Genomic DNA, 20122 nt, shown 5'->3' on the forward strand with positions numbered 1-20122 from the left:
ATTATCATATATCCAAATTGATACAAAAGGCGTACGCTTCCCTCGCTTAACGAATCAGAAGTGGTAACCCTATCATTCGTGGCAGAGAGTGAGGTAGCAGGTAGAACTTTGCAACCTTCTAGGCACAACATATGCGACAAATATTACCTCCTAAGAGGTATAACTGCTCCACCTTTTTTTCTGAGAGTGTACAACACAAAGCGCAAAAGCGTGCACTGCACTCCTGGATTTCTCCCCCCCCCCTCCTTATCACATCACACTCCTGGGTTATCCGCCCCAGCTCTTCCAATTTCCAAAGCAGGAATTTCATTAGAGGCAAGCAATGCTGTCGGTTTGGTAGGATAAGCAAGACCCGGTGCACAATGAACTTCTGGGAAACCACGCGAGCGATCACTTCAGAACTATACTATACGGCCAGCTGGAGCTGTCAAGCGATGCGACAAACAAAAAGCTGCCGATACTGGCAAACAGAAAGGGCATTGCCTTCCCCATGACAAATTTCGGCCGCACTCCGTAGTTATCACCCAGCAGAAAGTGAACAGTCCTGGTTGGCAGGTTCTGAGTCTCTCCCCCCCCCCCGCCCCTCCCCCCCGTCCTTCTGTGTACCCTCCAGTCCTTGATTATTTACTGCTCTTTCCTCCAATTCATGTCATATTATTTGAAGGATAAATGAGTAACTCGTCGCGAGGGAAGATCGAAAAGGCTACTCTATAGCTCCCAAGAATAGCTCCCAACCTCCCTTCTTGCGCTTCTTTCAAGCCCTTTTCTTGCTAGAGGAGACTAGAAGACTAGCGGCTAACAATGGAAATAATGTCTGGGACTACATATGCTGAAACGAGCAAACAAACAAAAAAGTGGTACGATAACGTTCGTTCTCTAGAAATAGCGAATACCGGCCTACGTACCGAATGACATTAGAGAGTTTTAGTGTATCGTACGCTATCGCCTTTGCGTACGTAGGGGATAGCGTAGTGGTTCTGCGCAGTGCGCGAAGCTCTCTTTATGTTTTGCGCGTGCGCATAACCACCAACGCTATTCCGTACGTACGCAAAGGCAATAGCGTACGATCCACTAAAACTCACTATTCTCGGGTACACATAAACAATCCCCCGCCACAACTTTCGGTGCCACGAAGACTTCCGGTCGTTCCGCGACTAAGGAGGCTCGGAACCAGCCGCCATGTGGAACCATCCGCCACCTCGGAACCATCGGCACAGTGGTTGGCGCAGAGCGTGTTTGCTGTGATGTCGTTCTGGCCACCAAACCGGAAGCGGTGTAAACGACATGTACATATTGTTTTCGTGAGAGCGAAGATAAAAACCGCAACCATGTTTATGGAGATTCTCGCTATCCTGATTTGTCGAAAATAGGAGGCGTACGCCTTCCAGTGACACTTATGAATTTGCGTGAACTGTCTCTCAAGGCCTTTCTCTCGCCCGCTCTTTCCGCAGATCAGCACTCTTAAAAATGAACTTCATCACATAGCACGCCGAAGGCCAACCATTGTATGTAGTGATATCTCTATCACTCTTAATTTGTGGAAAGCGCGGGGCGTACGCCTTTTTGTGACAATTAACATTTATGAATAAGTGTCACAAAAAGGCGTACGCCCCCGTTTTCAACAAATCGGGCGAGAGAACGATGTCAATCAGGCTGATGGTTGGCTAGGAGCGTGCTATATGGTGGAGTTCATTTTTAAGAGTAATGAGTATATTGCGCATTGGTACACTCTTAAAAATGAACTTCACCACATAGCATGCTCCTGGCGAGGCGTACACCTTTGGCTGAAAAGGCTGAAACGCTGAAAGGCTGAAAACGCAAGGCGTACGCCGTTTTGTGACAATTATGGACAACATAAGTGTCACAAAAAAGGCGTACGCCTCACGTTTCCAACAAAATCAGGGCAGATAACGATATCATTCGAGATGATGGTTGGCTAGGAGCGTGCTATGCGGTGAAGTTCAGTTCTAAGAATGTAGGCCTTGAGCGTGTCGTGCGGTGAAGCTCTGTTCTAAAAGTGCGTAGAAACCGCAATATAAGACTGGACCGAAAAATATGAGAAACAGAAAAGAGACAAAGAATGAATGAAAAAGAAACCTTCGTATTCAGAAAAAGGGTTTGGGTTTGAGTTCGAATGTAACTAAATAAAATAAACGATATTCAAAAAAAGCTACGTCGATAGCAAGTTCGATCGGGAATGCGGCAAAGGGAGGGGGGATATATTTATTAAGAAATAAGAAAGGAAAGGTTAGCAGGCAAAGAGCCGGCTTGCTCGCGGCAAAGGGGACAACAGAGCACAAGCGACGCAGAAGCACGACGAAAGAAGTCCCTTTCTCTCTCAAACAGTGAAGATCAAGACGGCGGCGTCCACCAGCCATTGTTGCAGGACTCGTAAGTGTTCTTCCAATAACTGGTGTATAAAGAAAGTTCTACCGGCATTCCGGTTTATATGGCAATTCAACAATTTCCTCAAATACTTTTCGTCAGTGTCAGAAATCTAGGCGCCGTTATACGTGAGGATAAAACAGTAAGAAACGACTGGACAGTAAGCGGTGCTCCGTGTAAGCTGCCTCTCGCAATCTGCTCACTATAGACGATATGCGCCACGGTTATGGTCATTACTCGTCTTAAGATGCACGCTGTTAATGCGACCGGGGGGCGATTAGCCACGTCCACTACGAAGTTATGTTCATTCCTTTACATACATTGCGCGAAGATGAGCGCCGTAAAGGAATAACTTGCACATAGAGCATTACCCGCAGTTATAGCTTCTTCCATCGCCGATAGAACCAGTGTGCCTTCACTGGAGCTTATATATAGAAACGATGCAGTAGATGTGAAATGTCGGTGGTGATGGAATCCTTATCCACGCTATTGTTTAACTTTTTTTCCCTTCGATCCATCACCATCACATCTTGCATTGGTTGTCCACGCACTTCCCGTTTTCAACCCGTCAGTGCACAAAACGATGTCGTTCTGAATGACGTTGAATGAATGATGTATTACATCTGCGGTAGAATTCAAACGCTAAAAGCAGTCCATTTTGGCACAGATGACAATGTTTGTGTATTGTTGTCAACAATGACTTATTTATTTACTTATTTATCGCAAAACAGTGCATTTTTTTGGCTCGTCGTATGGGGAACAACAACAGCTATATACATGAATAGCAATGAGATGAGGTGCTTCGCCGCAACAACTACGGTACCATACCTCAGTGCACGTATGGGATAATATATGAGTGGGAATGGACACACGTCAGTAATTGTGAATGATTTAGATGTAAGCAATGAATAATATGTAGTAGTCAAAAAGCAAAAAAACATATCAACCATATAATGAGCCCTAAATGACGCGTCCTGGAGTAGCCAGTCCCGAATAGTTTGGGACTAACATCTCATTTTTTTTCTTTTACCAGTCAATCAAAACCATATTTATGCGCAACATAGGTGAAATCGAACGATATTTTTCAACAAGTCGTAAATCTATGCAAGTACTTCTGCTTTCTATAGGGAGCGCGACGTTCGGCAATATCTACCTATATATCTATCTATAATATCTATCTACAATAATCTAGTTACTTATTAATACTTCTGGCCATGCGAGTCGACCAAGCAAGAAACTGCGGCTGCAAAAGGAATACCCGAAACAAATAACAACAGAAGAACAACAACAAGAGCAATAAGTGATGGAAAAGTACGCAAAACGCTCAAAATACACGCTAAATGCTGATTTAGCGAAACCTTCAAAGGAGCTTGACGTAACACTCCTAACCATACCAAAAGGCAATGAATCCCACTCTGGAATGGCACGACAAAGAAATGAGTTTTTAAAAGTTTCATTGCGAGCAAATACAAGCTTAAAAGAGAGTGGATGTATATGACGTGCATGTGTTTCGAGGCAACAGTATAGTACTATAGAAACGATAGAGCTGTTATTCAAAATTCACATATGAAGATCTAAAAAAGGGGAAAAAAGCTCAAGGGGGAAGGGGGTTACGTTAGTACCGTTAGGGCGGGGTAAAAGCTCAAGGTCGAGCAACTTTTCTTCTGTCCTGACGTGTTACAATGCCGTTATCTTTTCTTATATGTGTAACGCTGTCTTGCCTACCGTATGCATTAAAGCTGTACCTTGTACCTCTTCTCTGAACCATTTCGAGTTTTTTAATATCATGTTTTATTACAAAGATACCACACAATAGAAGTATATTCGAGGATTGACCTAAGTGTCGAGTTAAAAGCTAATAATTTAACGCTTGGAGGAGTTCTGGAGAGTTTTCTTTTTAGGCATCCCAACTTACGCATGGCAGCCGAATACGGGTAGGTCAATGTAACAGAACTGTCAACTCAATGTCATTGACAGTTGTTAAGATCAATAGGTAATTGATGATGGAACATTTGCAAGCAATGGATCGTATGTAAATAGCTTAGTGCCGCACTCATAAACCAAACCGAACATTTGCTTGAACGCACCTTGCGATTTTTACCAGTTCACGTTCGCCGGCGGACATTCGAAACATCTGTTAGGCCTGAAGTAGAGTTCGCGTCTGCCACATATGGGGTTCCCACGAGCACCATCTAAACACCACCTTCGAAGCCATTTAGAGCTGAACCTGCATCATATTCGCGTTATGTTAACGTGTCTAGCTTCAATGCGACCCTCGGTATACCCTCTCCTCTGTGATAGGCGCAGGTTCTACAAGTTACGGCTATTGCATAAAGTTTACCGTCCTTCGTGATAGGCTACTCCTTCGCCCTAACTACATTTTTAATCGAATTGGCTATTCAAGACGGTCAAACAACTTTCCACCCACTCCAATCATTTACATCTTGCATTTACTGTTCCGTTCCGCCTGAGGCTCGAACGCCTTGTACCCGAAAGTTTTGTAAGCATTACTAACACACGGTCATTATTTCGTAATGAGGGGGGGGGGGTCTATTTATTTTCACCAGAAAGGTCAGAGCTCGTAATGAGCGTTGCGTGTACTTTGTCTTCATCATAGATGCTGTATTTATTGGTGTACTTGGGGAGGGGGAGGGGTTGTTGTTTATAATATAGGAATAAGGGCTACTGGGGTACTTTGTGTCAAGTACGAAATAATGACCGTGTGTTAGTAATGCTTACAAAATGTTCGGGTAAGGCGTTCGAGCCCAAGATTGCTGACGGAACGGAAGAGTAAATGCAAGATGTAAATGATTGGAGTGGGTGGAGACTTGTTGGATCGTCTTGACATAGTCGATTCGATTAGAAATGTAGTTAAGGCGAAGGAACAGGCTATAACGAAGGATGGTAAACTTTATGCAATAGCCATAACCTGGAGATCCTGCGCCTATAACACAAGAGGGGGTACCGAGGCTCGTTTTCAAGCTATAGGCACGTTAACATAACGTGAATATGATGTAAGCTCAGCTATAAATGGCTTCGAGAGTGGTGTTTAAAAACACAACAAACACGATAAACACAAGTGACAAAAAGATAAAACCACTGACAGCTGTTAATTAGCGTACAAGCCTTCATGCAGTGGACTGCACTGCATGAAGGCTTTTACGCTAATTGACAGTAGTTTCAGTGCCTTTATCTTTTTATGATAAGGAACGGGACAGAAGATAGGCTTGCTATTCCCCTAGAACGAAATAGATTAGATTAGAAGGAAAAAGGAATAGTCTGATGGGTTGGAGTTGGAATTAAAAAAATATGGAGATGGTGGCTCTTACAAAACACAGGAGCGTGCTACTCCAAAACACTTGAAAATAAAAACCAGTAAGTCTAAAATGTTAGAGACGCTGCAATGTCCACAAGAAATGTCATAAAAGCAGCTATCGCACGTTGTCTAAGATCCCTCGGCCATTCTCCGAGGAGCTTCACTAAGTCTAGAGGACGGTGGTCCAGTCTTTCCAAGGCGGTTCTGAGGTCATTGCGTTGCTGATGCGTAATCATACCGGCACAGGTCTTACAATTGATTTTTCTAATTATCACTCATATACAATTCTTTAGTCTAAAACCAGAGCTTCACCGCATAACACGTTCAGGGCCAATGGTCACTCAGAATTATATTGCTCTCTTTCCTGATCTATTCAAACATAGAAGTGTGCGCTTTCTGTTTGTTTTTCTTTTTTGTGTGTGTGTCAATGTGAATGTATGTTAATGGGCACGAAAAAGCGTACACTTTCGATTCTCAAGAATACAAGAAATCAGGGACCAGAATGATATCATTTATCTATTTAAATACCTTAAGTGCCTATAAGAGGTATTACATAAGGGGGGAAACACAACAAGAAATTAAAACACCCCAGCTGACACACAACACAATACAGAAAACACAAAAACAAAAGCTCTATTCTAAATATATACCCTCACAATTCCGAACAAAATCACGGTGCGCCACAGACAAAACAGCGTGCTCAGGAAGTGAATCCTAATCACGAATGGCAGTTTGCAAAGGTGAGCTGTAAAAATAACCAGTAGCGCCAAACTCAGTGTGGAGCTTAAAGGGATGATCAACACGACCTGAGGGGTGATGTGGCAATCGTATGTATGGTGACCCTCATTCTAAAAAAAGAAAAAAAAAACACCTAAGTGAAGAAAGCTTCCACCTAGGTGAATATAGCGTCTGACAAAGGGCGTGGTAAAAGTGATTATCATATATCCAAATTGCTACAAAAAAGGCGTACGCTCCCGTCGCTACACGATGTAATGTGATGTGATAAAGAAAAAATGGGGATGTGAGTTTCGACGAAGTCGAACCTGCTACCCTAGTAGACTTACACACAGAAAGTACAAACAGATGATGAGATGATGAAAAAACAAAGAATCAAAATCAGAAGCGATAAACCTATCATTCGTGGCAATCGTTGGCGGACAACGTGCTATGCGGTGAAGTTCTGCTTTGAGAGTGAGGTAGCAGGTAGAACTTTGCTCCTCCCTTTTTTCTAAGAGAACTGAATGAAATAGCTTATGAAGTGACAGACTACCTATTTTTCTCCTATTGTCTCGAAATAGAGGCCTTGGTTTTCTTACACTGAGTCATGCTGGAACGATCAAATTTTTCAAAAATATGTTCATATTTGTGATATATAAAATATATATATCATCGTATATCATCATATTTGTCAAAAATAAAACCCACAGCCTTACTTTGAAGCAACTCCAATGATCTCCACTGATCTGGTTCTGAAAATATTATGTGGTGAATTTCAGCATTTCTGAATTACTGCACAAAGGCGAGGAGCCTATTCCAACATTCCCTCCCTTATTTTCCCTGCTTATAGAGTGTTGTTGCCCACACCTCACATAATGCCATCGGGACACCTGAAGCTTCTAAACAAACAAATAAACCATACAGTCATGATAAGTTATCTGATTCTATGCTAGGAGTAGCAGAACCTGTCGGGAGACGAGTTCAATTTCTCCTCGTTTTTTTTTCTTCTTACAAACAAACAAACAAACAGTTATCCGACTCTGTAGTTGTTAGATGGAAGGATGATGCCGCATGACTTGCCGTGATCGACAAGTCCAATTCGCTCTTTGATGGCAATGGCTCGATGTATAGTGAGCAGCTGTTGAAAATAAAGCGTGCAACATGGTTTTGTAAAACTTTTTTTTCTTTTTCTTTTTGCATAACGCGGGTTTGCAGTACCGTTCCACAGTTCGGTAGTCTTTGTGTGGGAAGAACTTGCTGCAGCAAGAGTGAAAGAATCAATAAGCCAAAGAGGAGGAAGTTTCTCACCACGAAGAGATCTTCACTACTGAGAGATTTGCACGGTAGTAAATTTGTTCTCGAGTGAGTTTGAATTGAAGAAACCCTTTTAACTTGGAAAACGCGGGACATTAAGATTGAATGCGATCACCTTTGCAGGGGCATGCATTAGCGTTTCCGAGATCCCTGGACAGAATCGATAGAAGACCCTTCGATGTCGTGAAAAGAGTTGGGTGATTGGCCTGCTTTCCATCAACAGACTTGCACAATGTCTGCTCGCATATTTTCTTAATGACATTTAAAGACATCAACACCTTTCTAGCCGTGTGGTTTTACATATTAAAAGCGATAAAACCCCAGTGCAGGGAACACGAAAGGACGAGACGAACAGGAATCACCAAACCGAACCACGACCACCACGAACAACCAACCAGCCCGGTTTTTATCGCTTTTTAACCTACTTGTTTTACATGTCCGATGTGGAGTAGTTGCTGTCACGCTGTGCGGTGTCCACATCCACGTATTTTTCTTGGCTACCATCACCATCAACATAGAATACGTTTTTTTTTCTTTCTGGGTGTTTACATGGGATGTGTTTTGTCCTGTCCCGTATATCACACGTGCTCTCTGACCAGCGGCATGGCAACCGTGCCGCCATACATGGGCAGGTAGACCTCACTTCGTCCCCCTCTACGTCACACCACCAGCGACATGGCCGAGCGGGTTAAGGCGTCCCGCTCGTTGGTGGTAGCCAAGGTCGTGCTGAAGAGTGCATGGGAGGTGGTGGGTTCGAATCCTACCACCGGCTGTGCTGTCTGAGGTTTTCCCTGGGTTTTCCAAAGGCTTTCCCGATGAATGTCGGCACAGTTCCCCCTGAACTCGGTTCAGGACGCATACTAACCCCTTGTCCCCACTCCTTCCTGCTGCCCTCTCTCCACCTGTATATGCCTTACACACAGCCACAGTTGGCTCGCGGCACTAACACGGAATAAAACAAAAACACGCTCTCTCAATTTTTCCAGCCTTTCTTGTCAAACGTTATCTGGCGTAACCAGAGGCTGAAAACAGACCTTCGCCGCAAAACATGTTCCTATCCTAACTCCTGCCCTGATTTGTTGAAAACGGGAGGCGTACGCCGTTTTGTAACACTTATGCAGTTATGTTAATTGTCACAAAAAGGCGTGCGCCCCGCTCTCTCCACAAATCGGGAGTGGTGGTGACATCATTAGAGAGTTTTAGTGCATCGTACGCTCTCGAATTTCCTCACGTAAGGGATAGCGTAGTGGTTCTGAGCACTGCGTGAAGCTCTCTCTATGTTTGGCGCGTACACTGAAGTACCAACGCTATCCTTTACGTACACGCGGAGGGACAGCGCACGATGCACTAAAACTCTTCTATTCTACTTGTACTATTCTGGGCACCGTTCAAACGGTCATGCAGTATGACACACGCTCGCCGCACAAGATATACTTCCAAGCTTTCCGAACACCTGGAATCCCACCGCAGCCACGTTCGCGAAGGAAACCGCATCGCGATGCCTCGAAGCAAGCTATAGCTTAGTAAGAGCGCAACGCTAATTAATTCACTATCAGGGCACCATCTATCAGACTTTTAATTACGTGCGCATAGTTGAATGGCTAATCTAATCACAGTGGTCATTGACGTACGAAATTTGTACTCGGTCATCCAACTACTGTAGTGTCTCTATCCCAGCCCCGTATCAGCTTACGACGTCAGGAACAGGAGCCTCTTTTATAGATTTCCTCTCTCTCTCTGGAAAGCACAACGCGCGAGATGCACGTGATTGAACGCATCGTCTGTGTGGAGAACCATTTTAGTAAAATGTTCCTGTCTGGTTTCTGCGTTCGTTGTTCAGAAGGTTCTTTGTCTGTTGTTTGATCTACGATACGAAAAATGAGAGAAGAGAAACGGAATATTGCCACGATTAGAAAGAGCTAAGGCGGATATGAGATTCGCTGAGAGTTGTCTGCATGACGAGCCTTAGGCTGTACGAGAAAGTAAGAATTCGTAGCACGAGCTCTCTGTCAATATGTGATGACTGCTATTGCATAAAAGCTCTTTCACAAATCAATATGCTTTTCACGACTGTAATGCTGTCTCCTTCAGCAATGCATGACTCCCTCTTTCAACTTTGGTTTGGTGTACGTCTCTCTCCTGCCCCCTACCCCCTTGAACAACGTTCTTGTATCTGATACCTTGCTGCTGCAGATGCCCTATACTTGTGCGACTGAAATCGCAGAATATTATTTGTAGGGGAAGAATAAAACGAAAGAAACCTGTTTTTCGAAACCGCAACATATTTCCTGATTTTTAAATCATGCATCTCATGTTTTGGATTTGATCCATAGGTTTGGGATTAGACCTGATTCCTCTCGATTATATTCCCTCCCGAACCAGTTTAGGACAAAGCCGAGCGAGACCGAATTAAGCCTCAAATTCAAATCACATATCACGTTGTGTCACGCATCGTATGCAATGTTTAGGAGCAATTTGTACATAATGTCTTATGTAAATATTATTTGAGTGCAACAAACTATGTGAAGCACAGTTCATGTTGCAATATGTGCACTCTTAGAAATGAACTTCACCGCATAGCGTGCTCTTAGCCAACCATCATCTTGAAAGATGTCATTATCTACCATGATTTGTTGAAAACGGGAGGCGTACGCCTTTTTCTGGCAATTATGAGCAACATAAGTGTCACAAAAAGGGGTAAGCCTTCCGTTTTCAACAAATCAGGGCAGATAACGATATCATTTGAGATGGTGTCTGGCTATGAGCGTGCTACACTCTAAAAACAGAACTTCACCGCAATGCACGCTGTGCGCCAACCACTGCCAAGAATGATAGGGTTATCGCTTCTGATTCGAAGAGAGATGGGGGCGTACGCCTTTTTGTGGCAATTTGGACATATGAAAATTGTCACAAAAAGGCGTACGCCCCCCTCTCTCTTCGAATCAGGTGCCCTATTCCGAGCTACCGATTGCGCGTGACCGACACTGTCGGTAGGCGAGGATCACTCGCTCTCGATCGACCTTGTGGGAACGACCCATGCAACTTTTGATATTCCGACGGCGCGTCTAACGATAGCGTGCTTGAATCGCGAGGTGCACGGCATGAGCAATCGAGTTGTTTGCAACCGATGGCACGTGATGCGTGATGTCACGTATCGACGGCACCGAGCATTTGGTATTTCCTTGCCTTCTAAACGTGTCGCTTGTGAACGATGCTATCGGCTGAGTGTCGGTGCACGAGCGATTTCTCGGACCCAGTCGTTTCGCCTGTCGAGTAGCCACGTCGACCTGCCTTCATCGCTCTGTGAGGCAGAAGCTGCCTCGGGCGGTGCCATATAAGTGATCGTTGATGCGGACCCCGAGTCCGGCAGTGCCCGTATCCCGAGTCTCCTGCATCCCGGTCGTGGCCACTTGCCCAATCGCAGAGGCGAGCCGCTCCTCCAGCTCAGAGAGCGATTCTCTTTCAGTGGGGGACCTCCTCCCGTCTCCCGCGTGTGATGTGTGATGCGAGCTGCCTTGGCTTTGGTGGAGCTTTTCCAGTTGGTCCACGTCTAAAAGTTCTCATTGAACACAACTTCAATCAAGTAGTGGGATATTGCAACAAAAACAACATATATATTCTGATGATGCAGGGGGGCGGTTTTCCACTCTATGAGTGGAACGCTGCCCCATACCTAGGGGTTCTAATATGAGTGGTGACAATGATAAGTGATGACAATGAGAGATGACGGGAATGATCGGAGAGGCGATGGCGATGATGAACGTGATCGTGATGGTGGAAATGTCCGAGAGCGCTGGCGGGGTCATAATGAGTTCCTTAGGCCTGTCGCCTCAAAAGAGCCAACTACATGACGTAAGGTCGCCCTGGAGTGGGCCGCGGTGTCCCAAGGGCCGATGACGGGGATATTGCAGTCGTCACTGCTTCCGCGAATTTTGAGATTTGTGTTGGTGTTTCGTATCTGATACTATTTTACGCACCTTTCTGCACCTCTCAACGGGTTTCACTGCACCAATGCTGGCGTTCAAACGCGTAGCCAGCTCGCACCACTTCCTATTTCTGTCTTGCGATGTGTATCCAGCGGACAGCCCACCCGTAAAGAGATTACGGTGCTCCCCCACATAGTCGAGCACAATGTGAAACTGCTCCGAGGTTGGACGTGAAGCGCGTACCGGTGAATCCACCGCAGATAGAGGAAATTATACGTGAAAAAGAAAAACAAGCACAGCTTGTTTCTTTCTTTTTTGCGTCGTCTTTTATTGCCTATGTTTGCTTTTATCTCAAATGCACAAAGTTATATTTGCGAACGCGCTCGTGCAATCGCTTTGTCGTCGTCATCTGGGATGCGCGTGACAGTGACGTTGAACACGTCGACGGGCTGAACGATAGTAAATAACCCAAGCGCGCGATCGTTAGACGTAACCCGAAATACCAAAAGTGGCAGGTATCGTTCCCGCCGCCTCGATCGCTTCGCCTACCGACACCATCGGTGGTCCGGAACTACATGTGGTAGCTGCTCAACGGATTGGGAAATTGTCAGTGGTTCCTTTGCCTTTGCCTTTCGCACCTCCGACTGCTTTTCACTGCATGTGTTCACTGTCAGCCGTGGAAAAACTTGCTAGAGCGGGAAGCCGCTATAGAATGTAGCAAAAAAAAAAAAAAAATCATTACACACGTTGCTAGCCTATGAGGGTCAGAAACAGGCGGCAGTCGTCTTCTGGTGGTTCGTGTTGAAAGTTGCTCTTTTTCACGTTCCCTTCTGCTGAGCTCTCCCCGCTGAACAAGCGTGCGCATCGGTCAAACGACAGGATCCTTCACGCGCGGCTCGTCTGGAAGCACTGGAATACCAAATTCTCGGCGCTGTCGTTCGATGACATCACACACCACGTGCCGTCGCTTGCAAACGACTCGATTGCGCGAGCGAGGCACCTCGGAATAGAACCCATCATTCGTGGCAATGGTTGGTGGACAGCGTGCTATGCGGTGAAGTTCTGTTTTTAGAGTGTATGCGGTGAAGTTCATTTTTAAGAGTATAGTGCTTATCAATTTTATGTACTTCACGAGGAATGCATGTTTGACCAATACTATACGCTCTTTAGCTGCGAGTGCCTGCAGCACCAAAAGAGAAAAAAGATATAACCCAATAACACCCGAATGTATCAACCAGACTTAGAGAGTAAAAAATAGCACCCGACTTTTTCTCCCCGAATTCGGAAAATGCATCCAACCCGGAAAAGTCGCACCCTAACCACATGTTAAGCATTGTCTGTCTACTACCTGACACGCACACACATACAAAAAAGAAGAGGCCCTTATTGGGGTAACGATTGGCACAGATTTTTGACGGCGATGAAACCAGACGTAGCCTTCCTAACATTTGGAATACAAACTGAGATAATGTTTCGAGACCCTCTTCCTTCTTTCTCGCAGTATCCCTATTTTCTTTTACTCTTGTGAACATGCAGTATAAAAAAAAAAAAGTAGATGAAGTAGAAAATGCGGTGGTAAACACTGTTTCATCTACCGTTCCTGATTCAGTTTCGCCGTAGAGGTCGCGCGACAGACGTAATTTCCGAGAAGTGAATCTGTAGAAATCGATAAACTGAAAGACGCTCACATTTATTTCTCTTTGGACATACGTCCTCTATACCAGGGGTTCTCAATCGGCGGGGAAATTAGGGAGTGTCAAGAGGGAATGATACCATGTAACATTCGCATCCAATCGGCCCTTGCGCGCGCTCTGAGCAGTATATCATTCACAGGATATCTCCCTCGCTAGGAACGTCTCGACGGTATATGTCATGATGACCCATGGGTGCGCATGGTACTGGAAGTGCTATCTATAGTAGCAAGGTCGCTCGCCCCAAGAAAAGTTTTCAAGGTATTTAGAAGAAGCGATAAAACACATTGTTATGCGTGTATTCCTTTACCTAATAGGGGGGGGGGACAACACTTTGATGAACGGCAAAAGGGCTACGTGGAGCAAAGTAGGTTGAGAACCACTGCCCCCTTTCCCCCTTCGTGAAGTATCTTCGACCTTTCTGCATACCATAGGACTTCAATCCTTATTGTCAAGCGGCTCATTATTTCATTCCCCGCATCACCAACAGCATTGGGGTACAGTATCGCCCCTGGCGGTGAAAGTCCCCATTCACCATCTCGCAACAAAGTTGTTGTAGTAGTTGTCGTGTATCTTCTTCACCGAAACACCACCCTTTCAACCTGCGCGTTCGCATTTGTTTGAATCACTTTTTGCGGAAGCAGAAGAGGATTGAATTCTGTAATTATTAGTATCCAATGTGCGTGTCGCGACCTTGTACAAAATGTGCTCTCTGAAATCTTCAACGCATAAAACGAGTCGACCGTCATCTCGAATGACATCGTTCGGAAGGTGTAGGCCTTTTTCTGTGACGCTGAGGCCAACAGTAGCAAGCCACCACCACCTTCATGTTGCGACGTTAATACAGTTATGTTTATTGTCATACAGGGGTGTACTCCCGGCGCTTTTCACAAATCCAGAGAGATAACGGTACCATTCTGTGCAATGATTGCCCTTCAGCGTGTCCCGTGGCGAAGTTGTACATGTGGTGTTGTACATGTTAAATATGTGCCACGCTGAGCTCCGTTCTTGTTCCTGTAACGCCTGCAAGTTTCAGCTCTTTTCTGCCGCGGGTATTATTGACCACCGAAATTTTATGCAAGACGGTACGAATGGTAAGCCATACATGGTGAACGCATAATATGGTGACACCTTAGAAGTAATAACACCCTCCTCCGCGTCACTCGACCCAGACGAACGGTTCCCGTTATAACGAACGTCACAGCATCTCAGGGTTATAAGATCGGTGGCACTCGAAGAGCCATGACTATCTGGGTAGTATCAAGCAACGCATAATTTCCTGCTCTGTCGAGTATCTTCGCCTATTTGTCGAAAACTGCGAAACCGCATGAGCAGAAAACGTGAAGTCTAACTTTAACAAGATGATGATGGTGATGATGATGACAATGATAATAATAATAATAATAGTATAATATGGTATAATAATAGTATAATAGTATAATAATGGTGATGACGAACTTACTGTAATTTTTCCTTCTTGCTTATATACCCTTGAGTTTCGAAACTTGTGCACTCTTTTAGTGCCGTATGACATTAAGCGGCTGTTTTAGTGGTTGCTGGTTTACGGTTTGCTTTACTGTACACAGGCTCAGCACTCGGCCTCTTCATTTACCGTCTTGCTCGTCCTGCTTTGACTGATTCTTCATCGTGAATTGCAATCCATTACTGTCTTCCCGTAGTGTGAACATAAGTACCGAAGGGACCACTCTACTTTCACCAAGCAATTCAGCACCCAGCAGCGCAGCTACCCTGCCTATCCTCGGAGAGAAATATCCTCGGCTACCTTTTTCCCCTCACCGGTGAGACATATACTGACTGGTGGCTTTCCCCGCTATACACAGTACCAGTGCGGCAAAAGCTCGCTTTACAGGAGGTGCCAGGGAAGGCCGTTTTCACTTTATTCCCTACTCTCTTACAAATGAACTTCACCGCATTGCACGCTCCTAGCCAACCTACCGCTCCTGAATACGGGAGGCGTACGCCGTTTTTGTGACAATTATGAACAGCATAGGTGTCACAAAAAAGGCGCACGCCTACCGTTTTCACATAACGAGGGCACATAACGATATCATTCGAGATGATGGTTGGCTAGGAGCGTGCAATGCGGTGAAGTTCATTTCTAAGAGAGTAGGGAATAAAGTGAAAACGTGAAATATGTGGTGTAGTTCATTTTTTAAGAGTGTACTTGTAATCAGAGATAATGAAGTTACCCGATAAATCTCGTTACAAGTTAAGTTCCAGAGTAAGAAATTTAACTAGGTTAATAAGGAAGTTACAAGTTATGAAAATGGTCTTGAAGTTATCCTATTAATTTAGAAAAACAACGAGCTAGTTTGTAGTTGTTGTTGTTAAGTTACTGGCTCTATAATATGTCATCTTTGTGTAACAAGTTCAGGACGATGTCACAGTGGGTGGACCAAGGCGTTTTATAGTCCTTTTGATACACCAACATTATATCAACTTCAATAGGATGAAAACAAAGCGTGCCGTTGTGTACTTCTTTAGGGTAGCGTTTGACAGTTTAATAAACTTCTAACTAATAAACTTTGGACACAAAGCAGACATTGGAATTTTACGTTCGATGGGTTGCCATCCTCTGCGCAAATTTCGTAGAACTGTGTCAAGGGGGGGGGGGGGGTGTCGAAGTAGCTTGCCGACGTTGGCCGCACTCAAGTGGGTATGGTCACGACTATAGCCACAAAAAGAGAGAGAGAGAAAAAAAAAAGGTGTCAAGTGGGATATTTTAGCTACACAGTGCCTTCTGCCAATAGAAACATACTACTCGACGCTATGATGGACGCTGCCTGTGTCTCGGAATAGAATACACAGTCGAAACTAGATTCGTAGCGTTCACCGCTCAACCACAAGACAGCGGAGTCTAACAAGGAGGAGCAGTGCAATCGGTTAGCATAATGCTGTCGTTTCACTAGAGAAGGAGTACGCAACTCGAGTTAGTTGGGCAGGAGAATTGCGCCAACAGAACTTGAAACTTATACCTCAAGTAACGAAGTTACCTAAACGGTTACCTAATAGGTAACCGTTACCGAAGGTAACCGTAACCGTAAGGTAACCGTAGGTTACCGAAGTTACCTAATAGGAACACGTCATTTTTTTTCTTTCTTTTTTCTTTACTAGACCTGGAGTAGCTTGTCCCGCGGTGAGCGAGCTCACATCTTCGTTTTTTTTTCTCCCATCCTCATCATCGTCATCAGGAACGCGTTCTTCAAGAAGTTACTGGAACTGAAAGACTAACGAGTTTAGTTAACAGTTACCAGAAAAGGAACGAGTTACTTGCAACGTGCTACCTCCAACACTGTTCGTCAGTTTTAACGACACCGAAAGCTAAGCTACCCAGTACACAACACAAAGCCGCACTTCAGAGACGAGGAAGTAAATTTTTTCTTTCTTACAAATTTCGAATTTTGCAGGACGCATACGAAAGACCTAAACGATGCACATGCCCGCGATCTTTATTCATCCTTCGGGAATATTTTCACGTTTTTTGTTTTCTTTCTTTCTTTTTTTTCTCTCAACATAATAGGTTGGACAGTCAAGTCTACTAGGGAGTTACAGACACTCAGGGTTATGTCGGTAAACTGTCCCATTTGTGGTAAGGTAGATTCAAGACAGCAAGATGTGACACAAAGGGCAGAACTAATAACAACAGACAGGAGAGCAGAAGAACACACAAAAGCACTTGTGTGTGGTCTTAGAGGCACCTACATGACGTGCACGTGCATAATCTAAGTGTAGTGGGACACAATACCAGTGAACGGAATAAAAAAATTTCTTCTGTCTGTTGTCATAAATTCCGCGCTTCGTGTCACGTCACGGTGATATTCGTCCGTTCGTATCACGTGTTTGACTGTATCCGCAACAAGGTATTCGGTGGATCTGTTTAGCACACCTTCGAGATCGTATAATATTTTTGACTGTCTTTGTACAATGTGAGCCTGCGACAATAAAGAGCTAGCTTGCAATGGGAACATAAAAAGTGTACAGCTGGGGCAGTCCTAGCTGCATACACAGTAATAGATAGCTGTCATTGTACACGAGATAATAGGCCTTTCACTTTCGTTTGGTTTGTTTGAATGTGCACTGCCAACAGGCGCTGTATTCAGTACATCTCCAGAATAAACATTACAAGAGAATGCAAATGAGATAACTTACTCCGACTTGTGTGCCAACCTGCCCTGCCGCCAGGCATATTGTCACACCTGACTATCTCCGCGCGGCGTGTTTTTTTTTTTTTTTTTAATACAGTCGACCCCCGTTTATCCGGACTTCATTTATCCGGATCCCGCGGTATCCGGACAAAAGGCACGGGAACGGATTTTCCTCCATGTATTTTGTTCTCGTTTATCCGGACTTCAGCTTCCGGACTCGGACAAGAATTCCAGGGAACGAAAGTCGAAAACTCTTGTAATCCAGCTTCAGTTATCCGGACTACCGTGAGTAAGAGGAGACGCTGACCCCGCTTCGTCACCCTTTTCACTGTGTTGGGGTTATTCCCGTCACACGTCAGGGACCAACATTCCTCCGTAGGGGAGACAACCGTGCACGATGACCCCCTTTTCTATTTGTGTGCGTTGGGTCACGTTGACCAGTCGAGTCATTTGGAAATATCTCTAGCAACTGTCCGGTTCTAGAGGGGAAAGCTCCAACCCGAGGGCCTGCTGGTTACGGCCCGTTGGCCGATGAAGACATTCCCCTAGCTGAGCTGCGATCCCTGATGCAGAGGCTCACTGCGACTGCCGTAGATGATGCTGCGGTTTCTGACTACGTTGACGTTGATAAGGATGATGACGCGTGTGCAGCTATGACTGATGACGGTGTGATTGCTGCTGTTGCCTCCGATGATGTGCAGTAAGACGGTGCCGATGGCGCCAGTGAGAAACAAGGCTCCGACATTGACACTTTGCGTCCGCACTGACATTCTTCGAGCAGCGTGAACAGCGTGGCTCAACTCTATGCAATTAGCAAAAGTTTGCAGGAATCGAGTGCCTACGCTACTATGTAACAGCTGTCATTGACGAGATTTCTGTGTTTTAATTAAACCTTGCTCTGTAGGACGTTTCTATTCGGTCGTTTCATTTATCCGGATGCCCCGGTATCCGGACGATTTCGCCGGGAACGGCACCGTCCGGATAAACGGGGGTCGACTGTATAAAACTATTTTTGAAGCCACGTTTAGTTTCATATGTATGACGCGTAGCAAAGAGATCGAACACAACTCGAACCTAGTTTCATAAGCCTGGCACTCGTATACTTCCGTGGGATGTAAAGGCTGTGACAATTCATCCCGATATTCCTACTCATCGGTTGCGGTAGTGACAGTTTTAAAAATGTTCATCTATCAAGATTTGGTACGATTTCGCCTGCAGAAAACGCGCATATGAGATTCGATATCAATTTCAAACGACTTTTCATCTTCCCCTCAGAAGTCTCTCATGCAATGTCGTTTGGACCATTTACCAGTTCGTAACTACGATGTCATCAAACCTAGAGACTTTCTGCTGGAAGAAACATACCACCTTTTGTGACATATCCGAGTTATTTTGGCCGAAACAAGAAGTAACAAGCAAGCAAGCTGGTGTAAACTCTTAGAAATGAACTTCACCACATGGCACGCTCCTAGCCAACCATCACCCCGAATGACAACGTTCTCGCCCCTGATTTGTTCAAAACCGGAGGAGGAGCCTATTTTGTGGCATTATGCACGGCACAAAATAGGCTCCTCCTCCCGTTTTCAACAAATCTAGGGAGAGAACGTTGTCATTCGGGGTGATGGTTGGCTAGGAGCGTGCTATGTGGTGAAGTTCATATAGGAACGAAGTGAGTAATGGACTGACTAATACATCGCGGGACGTTGACAGCCTCGAGACGAATTGGGTCATCTTTAATCGTAGTCATTTTAGCCGCATGGCTTTCGATGTGGGCTATTATTAAATGAAAGTTCCTAATATTACTGTTCGCATTCCACCAAAAATTATTTTACCGTATCAAGTAACAACATGTTGCTTGACTCGCATAGAAAACGTTGTTTGTTTGTTTGTTTGTTTGTAAGAAAAAAAAACACAGAGAAATTGAACTCGTCTCCCGACTTGTTCTGCTACTCCTACTAACAAAAATTCTCACCCCACCCCACCCCCAAAAACTACACTCTTAAAAATGAACTTCACCACATAGCACGCTCCTAGCCAACCATCATCCCGAATGACAACGTTCTCGCCCCTGGTTTGTAGAAAACGGGAGGAGGAGCCTATTTTGTGCTCATTATGCACGGCACAGAAAAGGCTCCGCCTCCCGTTTTCAACAAATCAGGGGCGAGAACGTTGTCATTCGGGATGATGGTTGGCTAGGAGCGTGCTATGTGGTGAAGTTCATTTTTAAGAGTGTACTTCTCAGGTGCTCTACTCGCAAGTTCGCTATTCACTATCCAGAAGTCCACTATCCACATGTTCACCAGAAGTCCACAATTAAACGCTATTCACAATTATCCCCAGATCATGCACAGAGGATGCTAGAAGGTTGTATCCATCCCACAGCTCTGGACAAATTTCACATGTGCCGCCAAGGCAGCATCCCTCGTGTTCGGTGCCCAAAGTCCCAACACCTTCACTATATCGAAGACCCTGCTGTCTAGCCGAGCAAGTGTAGCTTTCAGTATAGCTCTTTGAGATGCATACCTAGTGCAGTGCATTATAATATGCTCACTATCCTCCACCGTTGCACAAACTGAACAATTCGATGAGTCGGCTCTTCCAACTTTA

At 44.9% G+C, this 20122-nt stretch overlaps 2 protein-coding genes across 2 annotated transcripts in view; one reads left to right on the top strand and one right to left on the bottom strand.

Moving 5' to 3' along the window:
- LOC135395424 (prothoracicostatic peptides-like) overlaps positions 1-20122 on the bottom strand; it is a 163003-nt gene that overhangs the window by 117453 nt on the left and 25428 nt on the right. The window lies entirely within an intron of this gene.
- The window catches only part of LOC135395654 (uncharacterized protein K02A2.6-like), a 50101-nt gene that overhangs the window by 14103 nt on the left and 15876 nt on the right, over positions 1-20122 (top strand). The window lies entirely within an intron of this gene.

Source organism: Ornithodoros turicata, chromosome 5 (genome assembly GCF_037126465.1).
Source record: "Ornithodoros turicata isolate Travis chromosome 5, ASM3712646v1, whole genome shotgun sequence".
Lineage (NCBI taxonomy): Eukaryota > Metazoa > Arthropoda > Arachnida > Ixodida > Argasidae > Ornithodoros > Ornithodoros turicata.